This window comes from Schistocerca gregaria, chromosome 1 (assembly GCF_023897955.1).
Source record: "Schistocerca gregaria isolate iqSchGreg1 chromosome 1, iqSchGreg1.2, whole genome shotgun sequence".
Lineage (NCBI taxonomy): Eukaryota > Metazoa > Arthropoda > Insecta > Orthoptera > Acrididae > Schistocerca > Schistocerca gregaria.
This window is the reverse complement of record NC_064920.1, coordinates 1032925448-1032945657: the sequence shown is the minus strand read 5'-3', so window position 1 is coordinate 1032945657 and position 20210 is coordinate 1032925448. Positions and strand designations below refer to the sequence as shown.

The following is a 20210-nucleotide window of genomic DNA, read 5'->3' as shown; positions in this document are numbered from 1 at the left end:
TATACAATGTTGAATGGAATATATTCTTTGAATTTCGGAAGCTATAAGGAGCAAAAATATAGGGAATGAAAGGCTATTTACAACTTGTACAGAAACCAGACGCTAGTTATAAGAGTCGAGGAGAATGAAAGCGAAGCATTGGATAAAAGGCGAGTAAGACAGAGTTACAGCCTATTTCCGATGTTATTCGATCTGTTCATTGATCAAGGAGTAAAGGGAACCAAAGAAAAATTTGGTAAAGGAATGAAAGTTTAGAGAGAAGAAAAAACGACTTTGAAGTTTACCGATGAAATTGTAATTCTGTCAGTGATAGCAAAGGACTTCGAAGGGTAGTGAACGGATTGGACAGAGTCTTGAAAAGAGAATAAAATATGAACATCACCGAAAGCAAAACAAGGGTAAAGAAATGAAGGCCAACTAAACTAGATGAGAATACGATACGCTAAAAGTAGTCGACGATTTTTGCTTTTCGAGCAGTGAAATAACTAATGGTGGCCGAAGTAGAGAGGATATAAAATGCAGACTGATAAAGGTTTGGGATAAAAGAAGTTTATGGCGCCGGATCGGTTGATAGGACACATTCAGTGATATCAAGAGATCGCCAATTTAGTACTAGAGGGAAGTGTGTGTGAGGGTTCAAAATGCTTCAAATGGCTCTGAGCACTATGGGACTTGACTTCTGAGGTCATCAGTCCCCTAGAACTTAGAACTACTTAAACCCAACTAACCTAAGGACATCACACACATCCATGCCCGAGGCAGGATTCGAACCTGCGACCATAGCGGTAGCGCGGTTCCAGACTGTAGCGCCTAGAACCGCTCGGCCATCCCGGCCGGCTGTAACCATCACTGCTGACATTAATTGTCAACAACGACCAGGAAGACTGCGTGAACCGTCCGCATTCTGCCAGACTGACAAAAAAACATGTACAGCAGTTGGGTTGGTAAGGCATTCCTCGCCCACCTTATTCACCTGATCTTCCGCTCTCTATGGAACAACCTTCAAAGAACTTCCTTTCCGGATGAAGATGCGTTCCGGACACTGCTCGACAGTTGTTCGCCTCGAAATCACGTAATTTCTACTGTCGCGGAATGGAAAAGTTACCCCGGGGTTAGCAGGCTGTTGTAAATGTTGAAGGAGAATACAGGGTGAACACAAAGTCTTGCCCTGATTATAAAAATTTATAACAGAATAACCGTTTGACATAATAAGTTGCATTTGATGCCGTTACATAGGTTAGTGTTACTAGCTGTTGTGACCAATAGATGGCGCTAGTGCTCCACAACACCGACGCGGTCTGTTAGGTCACGTTAGTTGCTGACGAAATGGCGTCGAAGCAGGAGAAAGCGCAATGTGTGGTTTGGATTCACGAAACGAAATCACCCATCAGTGTTCAGCGTAAATTTTGGGCTTCTCATGGAAGCAGCCCTCCTGACGTTAAATCAATAAAGCGATGGTGTGCAAAGTTTAACGAAACAGGCAGCGTCGAAGATCGTCCTCGAAGTGGCAGGCCTCGTGTGAGTGGTGCAGCTGTTGATCGTGTTCGGTAATCGTTTCAACGGAGTCCGTCTAAATCAACTCGTCGAGCATCACGTGAACTTCAAATACTGCAAGCAAGTGTGGTGAAGATTCTTCATGAAAGGCTTAGGTTGCATAATTACAAAGTGCAAATTGTGTAGGCCTTGCAACCGAATGATTTGCTGACACGTGCTGAATTTGCAACTGCGATTCTCAACTGGATTGATGGCGCTAGCGATTACTTAAATCGAATATGATTTACCTATGAATCCACCTTTCATGTCAGTGGAATGGTAAATAGGCATAATGCCCGTAAATGGGGTTTCGAGTCTCCACATGATACTGTTCAGTTACAGTGAGACAGTGAAAAAGTGAATGTTTGGTGCGGCCTCCTGCATGTTTTTGAACATTTTTCTTCCCGGAAAAATCCATTACCGCCAACATTTACTTAGACGTTTCGCAACAGTTCATTGCTCCACACTTAGAAGACTATCAACCATGGATACTTTTCCAGCAAGATGGGCTTTGATAGTGCTTGATGTCCTGGATGAAACATTTCCGGATCGGTGGATTGGAGGGAACGCTCCAACACCCTGGCCACGCCGTTCTCCAGACATTACACTCCTTGACTTTTTTTCTGGGGCTATATCAAGGACAGAGTCTTCGTCACACCAATTGCTGACGTCGACGAACTCAAGGCTACGATACAAGCTGCTGTGGGTACTGTGACATAATATATTTTACGAAACACCTGGCGGGAACTGGAATAGCCGGCCGCTGGTGACCGAGTGGTTCTAGCCACTTCAGTCTGGAACCGCGCGACCGCTACGGTCGCAGGTTCGAATCCTGCCTCGGGCATGGATGTGTATGATGTCCTAAGGTTAGTTAGGTTTAAGTAGTTCTAAGTTCTAGGGGACTGATGACCTCAGATGGTAAGTCCAATAGTGCTCAGAGCCATTTGAACCATTTTTGAACTGGAATACCGCCTCAACATTCTCCGCGCTACCATGGGAGCACATGTTGAGGTTTACTAAGTAAGTGGTCTTAAAAAAAAAGCTACTAACACTAACCTATGTAACGGCATCAAATGTAAATTATTATGTCAAACGGTTATTCTGCAATAAATTTTTATAATCAGGGCAAGACTTTGTGCTCACCCTGTATATTATTTATAACTACAATCTCCGTTACATGTATCTGTTGTGTTTATTAAACTTACGGAAAAGCGCTAGGAACGTATACACCAACCCAATAATTTTAGTATACAGAAGAAATGCGGATAACGAGTAGACTTCTACGCGCTTCTTAGCGTTGTTTACTATCAGATGATAACATTTCCTCTACTAACTACCGCATTCTGCAGTGTGACTAGTTTGTGTCGATTGCCAGACATACAGCTGTGAGGATAGTTATGTCTGTTGCTACCTAACGAATCGGTTCCATCTTAGCAGCTACGGAGGCTGCCCGTAAGCTTCATGTTTTTGTGAAAAACGGTACTGTTTCGAATTATCTCGGAGTGATAATTTTACAAGCGAAGTTTAGACTCACGTGGCGATCCAGACTACGTTCCTTTGGCTATTTTGTGTCTACGCAAAGGTGTGGCCTAACAAATCGTATCACATCATTTCAGGGTACATGGGTCCTAGAAAAGCGTGGTAATTAATGTGGTCTGTAGATACTGAGTTCAAACCCTCTCAGTACTTGAAAGTTTTAATCTCTGTAAACAAAGAATTATTAGTTCAGGAATACAAAGTCAAAAGTATTCGTAGTGTTATATACATTTATGTAAGCTTTGAATTCTCGCCGGCGGAAGGCAACAACAAACAGTCTAAACTAACTTCCGTATTGTGAATACACATCAGTTTGAGGATGGACTCTACCTTCGATTGGTAATCGGTCCCTTATGTTTTAGCGTAACCTTACGCGTCAAACGTGATTTTAATGAGTGAGTTCCACAACTATAGATACACTGCTAGTAATAACTATTGGGCAAAATACTTATTTACTGCTGTCAGGTAAAATTACTTTTATAGTGTATTTATGGTGCCCAGTAAGACAACTGCGAACTTCTCGGAGGGAAGACGCACTACAAACCACAGTTTGAACCTCGAGTTCTCCAAAGCTAGATTTTTGGATGCGACTAAACCTAAGTCCACTGAGTCAGATGTGTGGTTTCCAGTTGGTCAATATTGTTTTACATAGTTGAAGTCGACACTCAGTTTTAGCTAATACCGCGAAAATGTGAACTTGGACTACATTTAAGGCCTGAATTTGAGTTTATTTCCACGAAAACAGGGGATCTTTTGTAATATTTTTCTCCTATACTATTTGGAATAGGTGATGTCCTTCAAGTCCAACAAGTTACCTGGAAAGAATGACTATGATATTTAATGGAAGACATTGACATCTTCCGACTTTTGAATGGGCAGTTACCGTCAGTTTTACCATTCTACAAGAGTCTTTGCTAAGCGCCGGCCGCGGTGATCTCGCGGTTCTAGGCGCGCAGTCCGGAACCGTGCGACTGCTACGGTCGCAGGTTCGAATCCTGTCTCGGGTATGGATGTGTGTGATATCCTTAGGTTAGTTAGGTTTAAGTAGTTCTAAGTTCTAGGGGACTAATGACTACAGCAATTGAGTCCCATAGTGCTCAGAGCCATTTGAACCATTTTTCTTTGCTAAGCGCAAATAAATGAAGTTAATCAATGCTGTTTCTGTTATCACGCACCATCTGCAACACTACATTTAGTTTTGATGTGGTCTATGAATAATTGTATGTCTGGTGTTAACCTCAGAATTATTCCCTAGATATCGAAAGAACTAAATAATTACGTGTTTGGGCAACGGTTTCTAGAAATGATTAAAAACCATCAAATGCTTCTTGCAGGCACACCTGCGCAGCAGCGGAATTAAGAAATAATAGTAATAATGACTGTAATAATCGAATTATCTGGTAAGTTCATACTCTGCTGCGGCTTTACCGAAATTTGTCGAAATAATGAAAATTTCCAGGAAAGAAATTTGTTGAAATAGTGAAAAATATCATGCGATTACAAATCGTAGTCGCAAGAAGCGTCTTTATATTCCGTTAAGAAGAAAGCACCGTAACGTCCGTGTCAGAAGCTGGCTGATAGTTCACTCGTTAACTGTGTCGGTGATGCTTCATCACATCTAACATAGAAGCTCTTTTCAGTGCTAGTGTCAGAAACTAACCATACTCAATTAGCGGTTGAATCTGCATTTAAATTGGTTTGGCTCTTATTTCAATATGATACAAAATATCATTGCTTTGTGGGATTTGTGACAGTATTAGGCATGAATAAGAGAGGCAGTTGGTGAAAGACGATGTCGTCGAACAAAACTGAAACAGAGCCAGTAGATGAGTGTACTGAACAGGATGGAACCAACCTCCGGAGAGTCCAGGAGTAAGAACTCTCTTTCTGTGTGGTGCATCTCCCATAACAACACAATAACGGGCTTGTAAGTGTGGGCTACAGTGATCTGGTAGACTGATTCTAGTTTTTTATGCGTAGCAGCGCGGCATTAGCCGACCGGTCTTAGGCGCTGCAGTCATGGACTGTGCGGGTGGTCCCGGCGGAGGTTCGAATCCTCCCTCGAGCATGGATGTGTGTGTTTGTCCTTAGGATAATTTAGGTTAAGTAGTGTGTAAGGTTAGCGGCTGATGACCTTAGCAGTTAAGTCCCATAAGATTCCACACATATTTTTTCTTATGCGTCAGGTATGGGTTCGGTTCCCGCTTCAAGCACCCATTTTTCACAAACAGGAACAGACTTCCTTCATCTCTGGTAACGCCAAGTGAAAAACGTCGAACTGCACCGCGCTTCAAAATTCACATTAAATACGACGTCCTTCGCCAGCGACTGCGGCAGAATCGGTTCACGTTGTGTCTTGAGAGAGGTGGAAATCGCCGCAAACCGAAACAGTCACTAGTAAGATTGCTTACGCTCGAAATTTAATTTTATATAATGTAATAATCGTCCTGTAATATCACAGGGCACTTATTTCTTATATTATTCGAACTGAGCTGTCGAAAATTTGGTGCTGCTCTGACGAGGAGAAAGTGTCATAACTCGATTTCTCAGAAACTTCGCTCAGTGGAAGAGGGGTCAAAATAAGGGAACACATGACCCAGCTTATTCGTAGATATTCGACCTTTCCTGAGAAAACAACAGTCATAGTCTTCTAGGTAATTTATGTGCATTTTTTTAGGAGGAAACGGTTCAACCGAAGCGTAGGTAGGATCGCGGCTTCACACTTCTGAGCCCCGCGTTCGAATCCCAATTATTATTTTTATTTTTGTTGTTAATTTACGAGTATCTACCCATGTCTGTAGAAGATTACTGGATGAATGTTTTCCTATGTATACTGAAATAACATTTCCTTATTCGTCTGCTAATTGTATGTCTGGTGAATGTATTTAAAAGAAGAAAAAATAAATGAATGGAAAAATTATTAGAAACTGTTGTCGGTGAAGTTCCCGTAGTGTCTCTTTAATTTACCATAAATTGCAAGCGCTAGTTTTCAAAAAGTGATCCATTATTCGTGGTTTGCCGCGAAATTATTGCCAATACATGAACTCTTCAGCAATGTTAACGACGTTTCTTTCCATAGTGAGGTTCATATAAAGATATGTCGCTGTGACAAACGTGCCTTCGTGCGATGCTCGTGGTGTTCGGAATTTCTATGTTTCGAATGTTTCTACCATAGGTACCATCAAAGGAAATGCACAAGCGTAAGAATAAAATATAAGAATTAAGAATTGATATAAGAATCAAATATAAAAATATGATGACCTAAAAACAACGTAATGCCTTAAATATCATGCACACATGTGTTATATATGTATGACATTTACTATGAAAGCCAATTGTAATTTGAGAATATAGCCCCCTCGTACCTCATAAGTTGATAATAAATATTCGTGTTGTAACCTTTTATTGACATGGGCTGATAAATAAAGAAATAAAATTAAATTAAATAAAAACATTAATCTGGTTTCGAAAACTGGATGCAGAAGTGGGAAATCGAGACACTAGCCACTACGCCATCAGTTGGGCCGAACACATCGCGCGGTAAAAAGCAGCTAAAAATTACGAGAAAACTTTGCCGGTCGTTTTCTCAGAAACTGTCGAACCTGTGCGGATAAGACGAGAAACGTGTTTGCTTGTTTGTCTCCTCTTCCATTGTGCGAAATTTCTCGGGAATCATTTTGTGGTACTTACCGTGTTCTCCTCGTGAGATTCGGATTCAGACCTCCTCTTTCGTTGGGTTTGACCCTCTAGGGACTACATAATTCCATAATTTCGTTGTTTTTCCCCAAGGTTGCCAACACTTTAGGAGTCCAAGATCTGAATCCTGACCCGGCACTAAAATATGGATCACTTCATTTCAAACACTAGCATATGTGAATCTCGACACTGGTGAAAAACAATCGATATGTAACGTCTGTTCGTGGCTAGAAAACAAAGATGGTAGGTTCCGGGTTTCGTTTCAGGGACAGTACTAGTGGGATTTCCAGTGTAGTGCAAAACTTTTCACCAAGTTCAGAGTTGATAAGTGATACTAGTGAAAACTTGTATATTTCACGTCTCTTGATGCCTAGTTAACAATGACTATTGTTGCCATGATCTAGTCTCGGTTAGACACGAAAGCTTTGCTTAGTTAGCAATGGCTATGGGTCCTGAGTTTGTGTCCAGATCCAGAACAAAAAAATTCATGTCATTGAAAGTTCAAACATGTACACAAGTATATGCAAATGAATACCTTAGCTACGTGATTTTCGTACTGCACATAGATCAACGTATCGCTGAGTACCGTGAAATTACAAGTGATGTGTTGTTGATATTAAAGTTTTCATAGAGTTCTTGCCGCTGTTAATCGCGTTTTTTAACCTGTTAGTTCATTAACCAGTTTACGTAAAACTACTCGCTACAAGAACGGTGGTTAGTAGGCGGTTGGGGGCAAAAATATTTGGAATAGTCATTAAACTTTCAGAGTCCAGATATTCATTCAAAATCTCTTATTAATAAAAATATTTACTTTTTGCAGAAAAACTGAACGATTTATGAAAAGGAGTTAGTTGTAGTATTTGTCTCGGATATTAATAAGTGCGGTAATACTTTTGAAATGTCATTCACTGTATTAAAATCGAGTTTACAGGCGTTAAGCACTCTCTCATTTCTAATATTGTGTTTTCGTATATATCCAATATTGTAATATTAATTTACTTGTGGACTGATTGCCATAAAGAGCAATGTTCTCTAGTGGCCATTTGTGGTAACGGTAACCATTTTGTATAGTCAAACGACTATACCGTAAAGTGATTAGAGGACCTGCATTGCAGCAATGTGTTGTGGGCTGCATGACAATCAGGAGGAACACTATTCAGATCGTTCGAATACTTTGACCATGATAATACCTCACTGTCCCTTTTGAACTGGAGTGGGTTGTTTACAACTAGCATCATAAGGGCATAAATTTGCTGTCGACCAGTAGACAGATCTATACAGCATGATCGTGCGTCAGCAAAACAATTTATTCTTACACTACAATTTTGGACAAGGAAAACTTTCTTTTTAAAAGATGAACTACTCCGGAACATTATTCTGAACGACATTATTGAATGAAGACACAGTGACTGGGAAAAACACAATATCAGAAGATCATTAATTCAGAGTATTGAAATTTAGAGAATACATTTACCTAGGTAACATACTCGAGTGATTAACACTGCAAGATCACAGGTTAGCGCAAGTGCAAGTTAAGCCATTGCAAATATGAAGTGCCGGTACTTTAATAACCAGTGTGACCATCAGGATGTTGAATGCAAGCATGCAAACGAGCATGCATTATGTTGTACAGGTGCCGGATCTCAGTTTGTAGGATGGAGTTCCATGCCTGTTGTAATTGGTCGGTCAATACACCGACGGTTACTGTTGGTTGTGGATGACGCCGGAGTTGTCGCTCTATGACGTCCCATATGTGCTCGATTGGAGATGGATCTGGTGGTTGAGCAGGTCAACGCTACACGTCGACACTCTGCACAACATCGGTTTATAGGCGAACGTTATCCTGTTGGAAAACATCCCTTGGAATGCTGTTCATGAATGGCGGCACAACAGGTCGAATCACCAGACTGACGTTCAAATTTGCAGCAAGGGCGCGTAGGATAACCACGGGAGTACTCCTGCTGTCATAGGATATCACACACCAGAGCATAACTCCCACTGTAGGTGCAGGTGTGTAGCAAGCAGATAGGTTAGTTGCAGGCCCCAAACTGGCCTCCTTCTAATCAACACACGGCCATCACTGGCACCGAGGCAGAACCAATTTACATCAGAAAACACAACAGACCTCCACTCTGCCTCCGACGAGCTCTCGCTTGACTCCATTGAAGTCACAAATGGTGGTGTTTTGGGGACAGTGGAATGCATGCAACAGGGCGTCAGGCTCGGAGCTGTCCTCGAAGGGGCCGGCCGGCTTGGCCAAGCGGTTCTAGGCGCTTCAATCTGGAACCACGCGACCGCTACGGTCGCAAGTTCGAATCCTGCCTCGGGCTTGGATGTGTGTGCTGTCCTTAGGTTAGTTAGGTTTAATTAATTCTAAGTTCTAGGGGACTGATGACCTCATATGTTAAGTCCCATAGTGCTCAGAGCCATTTGAACCACTTTTTTTTGTGACAGATACTAGCGCCACTGTTATGCGACTGGCGCGACTTCCGAACAGACATCTTCTTCCAGATGTAGAAAGACTCCTACCAACTTTCGTTTGTGTCGCACAACTCCTTCCTGATGTTGCGACTTTTTCTGGTCAGCCTCCAGCAGACAGTCTTCACCTATCTGTAGTTATATGGTATGTGTTTCTGGAATGATAAGAAGTTCCTTGGAGTGTCACTGGGGGATCTTTGATTCCGTGCTACAACGAATACAGGCGATATTCGCGCTCATTGAGCGACACACCATATTGGAATGACGATTTTCATCGTTTCCAAATGAAATGAAACTTTAATCATGTAATACTCCTTCTGTGAAAAACATCCCCTCGAAATTTGATAAATATCGGACAAGTGTCTCATGGTATAACTCTGTCTACTTTCGTCACTGTATCATGTAAGATCCCCTCGCTTCTAAACTGATACTGTTATTACTCAGCTTAGCCGTGAGTCCGTAGAGGGTGGTATATGTGAATTACAGTATAACTGGTCAGCATTTCCAGCCGGAATTTGCGAGTGTAAGTCGGACCTTCCTTGATCCGCCTTGGTGGGTCGTGTCGTCGGATTTTCTCCTACCTGTGCGCGGTGCAGCTCTCGTAAATGTCGTGCCGTGCAGATTCTTCATTGGCACATTTGATGTCTCTGTCGGTGGAAGGTAATAATCTGAAATTGCTGTCGATCAACTTTGGGGTATCTATTTACTTGAAATTAACATTTAGAATTTCGTACTATCACTTTTATTCCTATTGGACCAATAATGAAACACTCATGTCGCAAACTACTCGCAACAGAGAGCATGGCTACCATCGAACAAGACAGGAAGAGCTCTTAACGCCGACTGCCGACTTTGGCGCGCAGTCCTTATCTCTTACTAGTTTCGTCACAGTTCGTGGATTTCCGGTCAAGTTCGTACTTACTAGCATATGCATTTGTTAATTAACGGGTGTGAATTTTAACGAGGGAAAATTATGATAAATAATTTTAAACACCCAGAGGCCCCACCTAGTATTCATATTGTCATATATTACTTTCATTATTAAATATTAATAAACAAAATCGGTGACTTTGGCGCCAAGATGGCGGTACTTCCCGTCATGTATATCTCCCAGGCTGACTTTTGTTGCTACGGTCCAGCGCCGAGCCCCACCCCACTACGCGCGACATATGGTCGCTTCGTCACCTAGCCAGCCAGCGTGGGAAATGCTCTCCGACTCATGGCCGGCTACGGTCTACAGCACTTCCTGTCGTGAACACATCAATAAGAGGCAATAATTTATTAAAACTGGCAAAAATGTCTTCCTCACGTAAGAGGCACCTTATAATCACTAGGTAAAATTGTTGTTTTCAGAACAAAATAAATGCCCGTTTATACTGGAAGCCTGTGTTAAGTTTTGTCGATCCCGTAATATCACCATTTAATAAGAGTTAATTAGGTCGCCGGTTGGTTATGTGCACAACACTCTGTATGATGCAAACTGCCTCGATATCGGTAATTTTGCGGGCTTTCAAACTACCGCTGACACGGCAACTCAGCGTATTCGCTCAGAGGGCTGGCTGCCCTTTTTAATAAAAGTAACACTTAGTCAAATATTCAACGATGAACCTGAAGGGATATCCTGTGACGTCCGCACAGATTTAATGACGAGAAATAATCACGAACAAAATGAAGAATAATAATTAAAAAGAATTCCCAGGAGATGGCCTATTCGTTATCCACCTCCGTATTAAAGTCCACCTCGGTAGGTGCGTGGTTAGCGCGGCGGATTGCTAAACGAAGGGACACGGGTTCGATTTCCGGCCGGGTCGGAAAGTTTCTCCGCTTGGAGACTGGGTGTTGTGTTGTCCTTACTTTCGTAGCGTTATAACTGACATTACTATTGAGATGGCTGAATATTCGCAACCCAAAAACCAATAAATTTTAAATTCTGCAAAAGTGACATTTTTATATAGTTTTTGGGCATATCGTACTAATATGTCTCAGAAAATTGAGTTGTTTCTGCATGCTCTCATTCTAGTTATAATTTACAGGCTCCCCCTTTCTGCGAATCAAAACAGCTGTTGCATAAGACTCCAGCAACAAATCGTTCAAGGTACTTACGTCTCACCTGGAGTGTAAGATTATATTTTAATCCAACTTCCTTCTGAAAAAATCACTACTTTCAATATCAGCCCATGTGAAGTTCACTATATCTAATCATTTCTTGTTCATTCAGCAAATTCTTTCCACTAATGAAAACAAAAACAGTTCCTGGGTGCTAATATGGTTTCAGTATTTCATCTATTAAACTTAAACGGAAATATGAGAAGCAACAATTTTCACTTATTATGCACCATGAAATTTTACTCGTGTCTCTAAAAATCATTGATATAATTTCTGTTACAGTATAAGAAATAGTCCCATACTCAGGACATGAGCGTAAGAGAATAGATGCACTAACCCAACATTGCCGCTCACCGCAACATCCTAGTGGAGGTGGTTTGCCGTTGCCTTCCTTCGACCTCTGATGGAATGTCAAGCATGAATCTGTGTCATGTGGCTGACTGTTATGAGTGTTTGTACAGCGCAATGTTGAGTGTGTGTTGTATTGGATGAAAGGAAGGGAGAGGGTAAACCCAGAATTGGCACATAGCCTACAAAGGGGGCCGCCGAGCTTAATGTTCCCATCCGACGGGCGATCACTATCAACAGTGTAACGTGCCCTCAGTTCATCAGACACTGCACGGAGGTTTGGAATTTAATCCAGCACATTGGCGCAAAGACTGGTGATCAGGAAATTAATACCACCACCTCTCCTTCCTTCATCGGGAAAATACTGGCAGTGAAAATTTCATCCACCATCAGGATTCGAACCGGCTTACCTCTGGGTCGAGCGCTACGGCACAAATGTGCGTTAGTGACGTTGGCTACGGAAGTGGGTATGTTGCCTGTTACTATTGATTAAATTCAAATTGACGAGAAACCTATTGCAATGTTCTCCTATTTTACCTGTCCAGAAAATGATAAATAGTTGAGGAATTAAAACGGTAAAAAGAAATAGAAATGTAATCGTTATAAAACAGCTTCTATACGAAGGAAAAAGAAGACAGAACTATCGAGAATGAGGGCCTCTTAAAATTCTTTCAAATTGAGATTGAATTCTGAAGTTATCCCATAGTTTTAAAGTAGTAAAACACACTCTTCGAAAATCAAAAGTAAAGAGCTTACATTTCACAAATGAAACACACAAAAAAGTAATAGCTAGATTTTATCATGGTCAAGCCAAAGCTTTGGAACTACGCACCCTTCTAAAAACTATGTTCATAAGTAAATACGGACTTAGGTCGTAATTAATTAATAATTAAAGTGGGCTGAAATCACAACCCAGACCATAACTCCAGGTGTAGATCCAATGTGTCTTGTACACGGACAGGTTGGCTGCAAGGCCTCAAGTGGCCTCCTCAAGTGGCCTCCCACAAACTGACAACCGCCCCCTATACAACACAACGCATCCATTTTTGCATGCTTGCATTCAACGCTCTGACGGTTACACTTGTTATTAATGTATCAACATTTCACATTTGCTATGGCTTATCTCGCACGTACATTAACCTGTGATCTTGGAACGTTAATCACTTCATTATATTGCCTAGACAAATACATTCCTGAAATTTCATTACTGTACATTAATTGTTTTTTGGTGTTGCGACTTTTCTTCGTCAGAGTATTTCTATGCTGTTACTCACTCGTTCATTTATGTTTTCAAAATGTGCACAATGACGAACTACTAACATGAGTAAGAAAACTATAGTAACGTACAACAGCATTACTACGTGATGTCAGTTACTTGTTTCTATACGGGGTAGTAAATAAACCTAGGTACATTTAATAGGGCCATTGAAAACTGTTGCTTCAATGATAGAAGAAAAGTCGGCCCGGGTGGCCGAGAGGTTCTAGGCGCTTCAGTCTGGAACGGAGCGACCACTGCGGTCGCAGGTTCGAATCCTGCCTCGGGCATGGATGTGTGTGATGTCCTTAGGTTAGCTAGGTTCAAGTAGTTCTAAGTTCTAGGGGACTGATGACCTCAGGTGTTAAGTCTCATAGTGCTCAGAGCCATTTTTAATAGAAGAAAAACTGATGGAAAGACCTTAGAGAGAACATGAAACGCATATGTATCTTCATAAAAATCGGTCTGCGACTGAAGGTGGACTTTTACTGGAATTCTTACGCCATATATTACTTAAGACCACAGTGAGTGCTTTCGTCGTAATGTCGAATATCTTTCTTCTGATTTTTGCTGACATTATCCATTATTTTCGGGAGATCGTCATATTAGTTACTGTATTTGGCAATGTTATTGGCAGAGGGTGGCCAGATACCCTCCCTGTCGCTAGTCCCCCTTCCCCCTCCCATCCTCTACCTCACGCCCCCTACATAGGACAGAATTTGTGTACCACAACTGTCTACATCTAATGTTACTTCGTGTGAAAGTGTGCGACCGATCTATAAGTGTTCCTGAATTGTGTAACTGAGATGGTCCGCGTCCGGTGCTCCTCCCGAATCCCGGAAGCAGCGTGTTATCGCGCGTGGATTACCGGCCGGTTTTTGATAATCGCTTCAGCAATGTGACCACGTCACACGCTTCCTGCGACTTCTAATCTCGCAGTTGTCTTTACCTGAGTTCTCTGAATTGAATGACGTTAACAAAGAACTTGACAAGCTTACGCGTATGGATTCCGGAGCGCTGACCAATGGTGACCGTCATACATCCGTTCTGTTGATTTTCTACGGACTACTCATACTTGGTAAGCATAGAACACATAATGTTTGGTTTACACCGAAACGAATGGAAACGGACACACTCGAAGGAGTATTCACGGAGCAATTAACAAGTGTTCACTGTCGTTCACATATGCCTGCTTACAAGTTTTCACACTAGAATGAAAAGAATATACGTGGGAGATCCACCATCGAAGCTTGGGAATACGAGAAACGCCCCGATCTTTTTATTTATTTTTTATTGCGCTTGCGTCGTCGGCACATAGGTTTCATTCGATGCAAATCAAGAAATTGTAGTAATGCAAAATTATGGTATTCAGATGGGATTATTTGGTAGGGCAAGCATGCCGTTGGTGACAAAGTAAGCATACTGACGTAAGAAAATAAGTGGATATCTGGAATATGATATAAGGTACCGTGTACCACTACTAGCCATTTCCTTTCCTTTAGCGAGGGAAAACGACTGTCTATATGCCTGTGTATGAGCCTAGATTTTTCGTATCTTGTCTTCGTGGTCCTTAGGCGCAATATATGTTGGTGGCAGTAGAATCATTCGGCAGTCAGCTTCAAATACTGGTTCTCTAAGTTTCGTCAATAGTGTTCCACTGAAAGAACGGCGCCTTCTCTCCAAGATTCCCATTTAAGTTCCCGAAGCACCCCTGTAACACTCAGGTGTTGTTCGAAACTACCGTTAATAAATCTAGCACCCGCTCTGATGTCATCCTTCAATCCGAACTGGTACGGATCCCAAACGCTCGAGCAGTATTCAAGAATAGGTAGCACTAGCGACCTGTATGCGATCTTCTTTACAGATGAATATTTTGAGCAAACTGACTATGTTGCCATGGGTTGTCTTCTTCCCCAAGGAAGACTTTGAGCAGAGGACACTTGACTCGGCAGGACTGAAACGAAAAGTCTTCTGGTGAAATGTGGATGATACTTCTGTAGTGTGGCTCCACGGCGATCAACTGTCACGCTTTTTGCAGCATCTGAACTCTGTCTGCATTTCTCGACGTCTCAGTCAGTCAGAAGATGGATAAGTCATTGGGGTATTCCGTTTACCGTATGCCCACACATACAGACCTGTCTTAGCGGGCGTCTAGCTGCCACCGCCCATCACAATCTCTGGCTGTCCAACGCTGGTGCACTGGGCACTTGTTCTGTCTGATGGAGACAGTCTTTCAGAGTAGTTGGAATATCTACAACCTGTCTTCAAAGATATTACATATTCTTCACATCAGGTGAGCACCACTTTCAGGAAGAAGCAACGTAACCACCCACAAGATCAAGAGGAAAAGGAGCGGTTCAAGTCCAGGGCGTTTCTCCTGTACTTCTGCAATTTTCGTCGAAAAATTAGGCAGAATCTTGAGGAAACATTATGTCAAAGTAGTCCTCAGCCCACCTACAAAGATTTGTGGTCTTTTCGTTTCGGCGGAGGACGATCTGGTGTTGCGGAGTGCTGGAATCTACAGAATACCTTGCCTGTGTGGTAAAGCCTACATTCGTCAAACGAAGCGGGCAGTACGTGAGACGTGTCTTAAACACGATTGCCGAGCTCGTCATCCGCAGCCCACTAAGTCAGCCATAGCCAAGAACTGTACTTCCAGAAGACTATCCATGGATTATTCCATCACGAAAATCTTTGCCTCGACGAGATATGACGTTTATAGTACAATACGTTTAGGTCAGTCAAACTGAGTTTAGGGGCCGATATATTTTTAGAGTCTAAAACATTGAGTACCAGCTAGAAGCTCCCCCAAATGTGTGGAGTTTTTTGTTGAGTCTTGAGTTTTCTAATGATGAGCTAGAAAGCCGGAAACCAGTTCGCAACAAAATATAAATTACATATTATTGTGGTACGTTAATTTTGCGTATTTCAAAAAAAAAATGGTTCAAATGGCTCTGAGCACTATGGGACTTAACATCTATGGTCATCAGTCCCCTAGAACTTAGAACTACTTAAACCTAACTAACCTAAGGACATCACACAACACCCAGCCATCACGAGGCAGAGAAAATCCCTGACCCCGCCGGGAATCGAACCCGGGAACCCGGGCGCGGGAAGCGAGAACGCCACCGCACGTCCGTATTTCAGTTTTTAACTTATTTCGCATTTAGCATATTTGATATCTCAGTTTCTGATATGTACTCAAAGATTTTATTAAAGGAAGGATAAAAGATGTACTGTCAATGAAGTGACATTACTGTATTGTAAAAGTACCCAGTTGATGTCCCATGTGGGGTAACTAATGAAATTTGTTGTGTAGCTTGTTGGTGACGAGAGAGAGAATTGAGGGTAACATGATTTTTATTTATTTGGTAATTATTCCAAAAGCTACTAAAATAATAACAACACATCTGTGGTGAAGCTATTAAAGCTACCTTAAATGTAAGCCACAAGAATGATCAGGTCTTTGGTATATTCTTAATGTGGCACTGGTCGACATAATAGGTACCTATTCATATTTGTTTACTTTTAAGGATAAGTATTATACTGTTCCTTTTGACAAAATAAAATTCCAAAGCTTGTGCCATTTTAGTTTCGCCCATGCCTGAATGTGAGATGTAAACAATTTATCTTCTTTCTGTGCCTCAGCTTGATCCTTACGTACTTCGGCAATTTCCTTCCAAAAATCGTTTGTCTTATTTTGCAGTTTTTATAAGCACAAGTAGCATCGATACCTTACGTTAGGGTCGTAAAATTCTTTCCTTATGATTCCATCGCTCACACAACTCGCTTTTAATAACAATATAGTTTGCACTCAAAGGACAACAGACTGCGAATACGAATATTCTCTGTGCTGTGCGTACGAAGGCGAGCACCGAGAGGAGCGTTCGCCAACATCCTTTGACGATTCACTGAATGACCGACAACCAATGGAACGTGTGCTAACACAGTGAATGCGAACCAAATAAGATCGAATGCTGATCGCTCGCCTACCGTTTACATCCTGTAGAACGTTCGTTCTCCAATGCCCTGTGGCCTGTGTACGCTCGGGTGTAAAAACAGAGTTTTACACTCTGACACATGATGATTTTTGCAGTACTTTACCGGTAGATAACCGAATTCCCATTTATTTAGAGGAAGAATTAACCACTGAAAAAGGCGTCCTATAAGGAACATAACCTTTGAAATACCCGCCACTTCTTTTCTATTAAGTTGTTAGCATTTAATTTTGCATAGTTTCCATTTGTAAAGTAATAGATCGCTTCATGAAGGAATAGCGTGTTCTCATAATAAAAACTTTTTAAACGTTTTACGAGGTGCGTTCAGTAAGTAACATTTTTTTTCTGAAAGCAGGTTGGTTTTATTCAGGAATTCAATAGACTATATTACTCCCAACTCTTTTGGCTAACCCTATTTTCAACATAACCTCCGTTCAATGTGACGCCCTTACGCCACCTTACTGTATGCCCGCATGGTACTATTCTACTGATCGAAGTCGGAGCCAACGTCTTGCTGCATCAGTAACCTCCCCATCATCCACGTAATGTTTCCTGCTGAGTTCATCCTTCATTTGGCCAAACTTATGGAACTTGGAAAGAGAGAGATCCGGGCTGTACAGTGGATGAGGAAGAATATACTCCGCAAGCCAACCCAACGTTATGTGGCGAAAGGCACTTTACGTGCCACTGCCATTATTTCCCTTTCCTGTTCCAGTCGCGTATGGTTCAAGGGAAGAACGACTGCTGTAACGCCTTCGTGCGCGCTCTAATCTCTCTAATTTTACATTCGTGATCTCCTCGGGAGGTATAAGTAGGGGAAAGCAATATTTTCGATACCTCATCCAGAAACACACCCTCTCGAAACCTGGACAGCAAGCTACACCGCGATGCAGAGACCCTCTCTTGAAGAGTCTGCCACTTGAGTTTGCTAAACATCTCCGTAACGCTATCATCCTTACCAAATAACCCTGTGACGAAACGCGCCGCTCTTCTTTGGATCTTCTCTATCTCCTCAGTGAACCAGGCCTGGTACGGATCGCACACTGATGAGCAATACTCAAGTATAGGTCGAACGAGAGTTTTGTAAGCCACCTCCTTTGTTGATTGACTACATTTTCTAAGCACTCTCCCAATGAATCACAACCTGGCACCCGCCTTATCAACAATTAATTTTATATGATCATTCCACTTCAAATCCTTCCGTTCGCACACTCCCAGATATTTTACAGAAGTAACTGCTACCAGTGTTTGTTCCGCTATCAGATAATCATACAATAAAGGATCCTTCTTTCTTTGTATTCGCAATACATTAATTTGTCTATGTTAAGTGTTAGTTGCCACTCCCTGCACCAAGTGCCTATCCGCTGCAGATCTTCCTGCATTGCGCTGCAATTTTCTGATGCTGCAACTTCTCTGTATACTACAGCATCATCCGCGAAAAGCCGCATGGAACTTCCAACATCATCTACTATGTCATTTATATATATTGTGAAAAGCAATGGTCCCATAACACTTCCTTGTGGCACGCCAGAGGTTACTTTAACATCTGTAGACGTCTCTTCATTGAGAACAACATGTTGTGTTCTGTTTGCTAAAAACTCTTCAATCTAGCCACACAGCTGGTCTGATATTCCGTTGGCTCTTACTTTGTTTATCAGGCGATAGTGCGGAACTGTATCGAACGCCTTCCGGAAGTCAAGGAAAATGGCATGTACCTGGGAGGCTGTACCTAATATTTTCTGGGTCTCATGAACAAATAAAGCCAGTTGGCTCTCACACGATCGCTGTTTCCGGAATCCATGTTGATTCCTACAGAGTAGATTCTGGGTTTCCAGATATGACATGATACGCGAGCGAAAAACATGTTTTAAAATCCTACAACAGATCGATGTCTGAGATATAGGCCTATAGTTTTGCGCATCTGCTCGACGACCCTTCTTGAAAACTGGAACTACCTGTGCTGTTTTCCAATCATTTGGAACCTTCCGTTCCTCTAGAGACTTGGGGTAAACGGCTGTTAGAAGCGGGGCAAGTTCTTTCGAGTGCACTTCAGAGTTTATTGTCACACCACGAGGGAGGACATCGAACAGAATAAGCCCTTAGAACTCCCAGAAAACCGTTGCCCCTGACTTGACCGCCAGAGGTTGTGCCTTTGAATGTTTCCTTTGGAGGAGAGGTGGTGTGGCTCCACTCCATATGTTCCTGTTCGAAGTAATGAACCCGTGTTTCATCGCTTGTGATGAAGTTTGGCAAACAATTCTCACGATCAAACTCGTAACTCGAAAGCAACTGTGCACAGATTGCCCTTCATTGCTCCTTATGGTCTCCTGTTAGATGGCCAGGAACGCAACGAGCACACACTTCCGAATATTCCAACTAGTGGACAACTTTCGACAGAGACGTCCAGTTGTGCGGCGATGTGTTTAATTGTGATCTGTCTATCATCCCAAACGATAGTGTCAGCACGTTCCAACATTGCAGGAGTCACAACTGTGTGCAGCCGTCCGGCTCGAGGCAGATCGGACAGATTTGCGCGACCTTGTTGCGACGATGACAGACACCTCATCCAGCGACTCACCATGCTTTTACTCACTGCCAGACCTACATAGACATTGTGTAAACGCCTGGTTTTGCGCAAAAGAAACTAGCTCTCTGTTTGAAACGCACTTCCGTTGCAGACGCCATTTTGTAGGCTACATATTTATTTAATAAGTCGTTTCGTTCATAATTTATGTTAGTTTATTTCGAAATTCATGCTGCCCCCACACCACTACAAAAAATTTGTAAACACTATTGACCTAGCGTTTTAATCATTAAATTCCGTTCTTTGAATGTGTTTTATATGTACTTGTATGAACTGAAGGGTGCTACTTCTGAATATTCTGCCAAGCCAGAATGTTAATAAGTGGAGGCGTGTGAGGTAACAGGCGAGTTGTGGCGCCCTGGAAATATTCTAAGTACGGGGGTGGCGTGGCTGGGCGGACCGCGCCCCGGCAGCAACCACAACCACGTGGTGCCGAATGTTAGCTGAGCATGAGGGGTGGCCCCAGCGTGTGGTCCATCGACCACGTGGCTGGGAATTCCTTAGTGAAGCTGTGTCGATGCCGAGAGTGCCAAAGATGGTGGACTTTGTGAAACCTTAATGGCAGATATTTCACAGTTCGTATAGAAATTAATAGCAGCCAGGTGAATCATGATACCTCAAAAAGAAACATGTACATTACCATTATTTGCACGACGATTCTGATGGTGTTATCAAA

The 20210-nt window shown here is 42.2% G+C and overlaps 1 protein-coding gene and 1 non-coding gene across 5 annotated transcripts in view; one reads left to right on the top strand and one right to left on the bottom strand.

Annotated features, from left to right (window-relative positions):
* Positions 1 to 20210, bottom strand: part of LOC126279247 (sodium-dependent dopamine transporter) — a 571586-nt gene that overhangs the window by 377127 nt on the left and 174249 nt on the right. The gene's annotated exons all lie outside the window — the stretch shown is intronic.
* On the top strand, positions 13159 to 13242 carry Trnas-gga (transfer RNA serine (anticodon GGA)). The gene is given in 2 exon segments: positions 13159 to 13198; positions 13208 to 13242. It is a non-coding gene; the product is annotated as a tRNA-Ser (tRNA).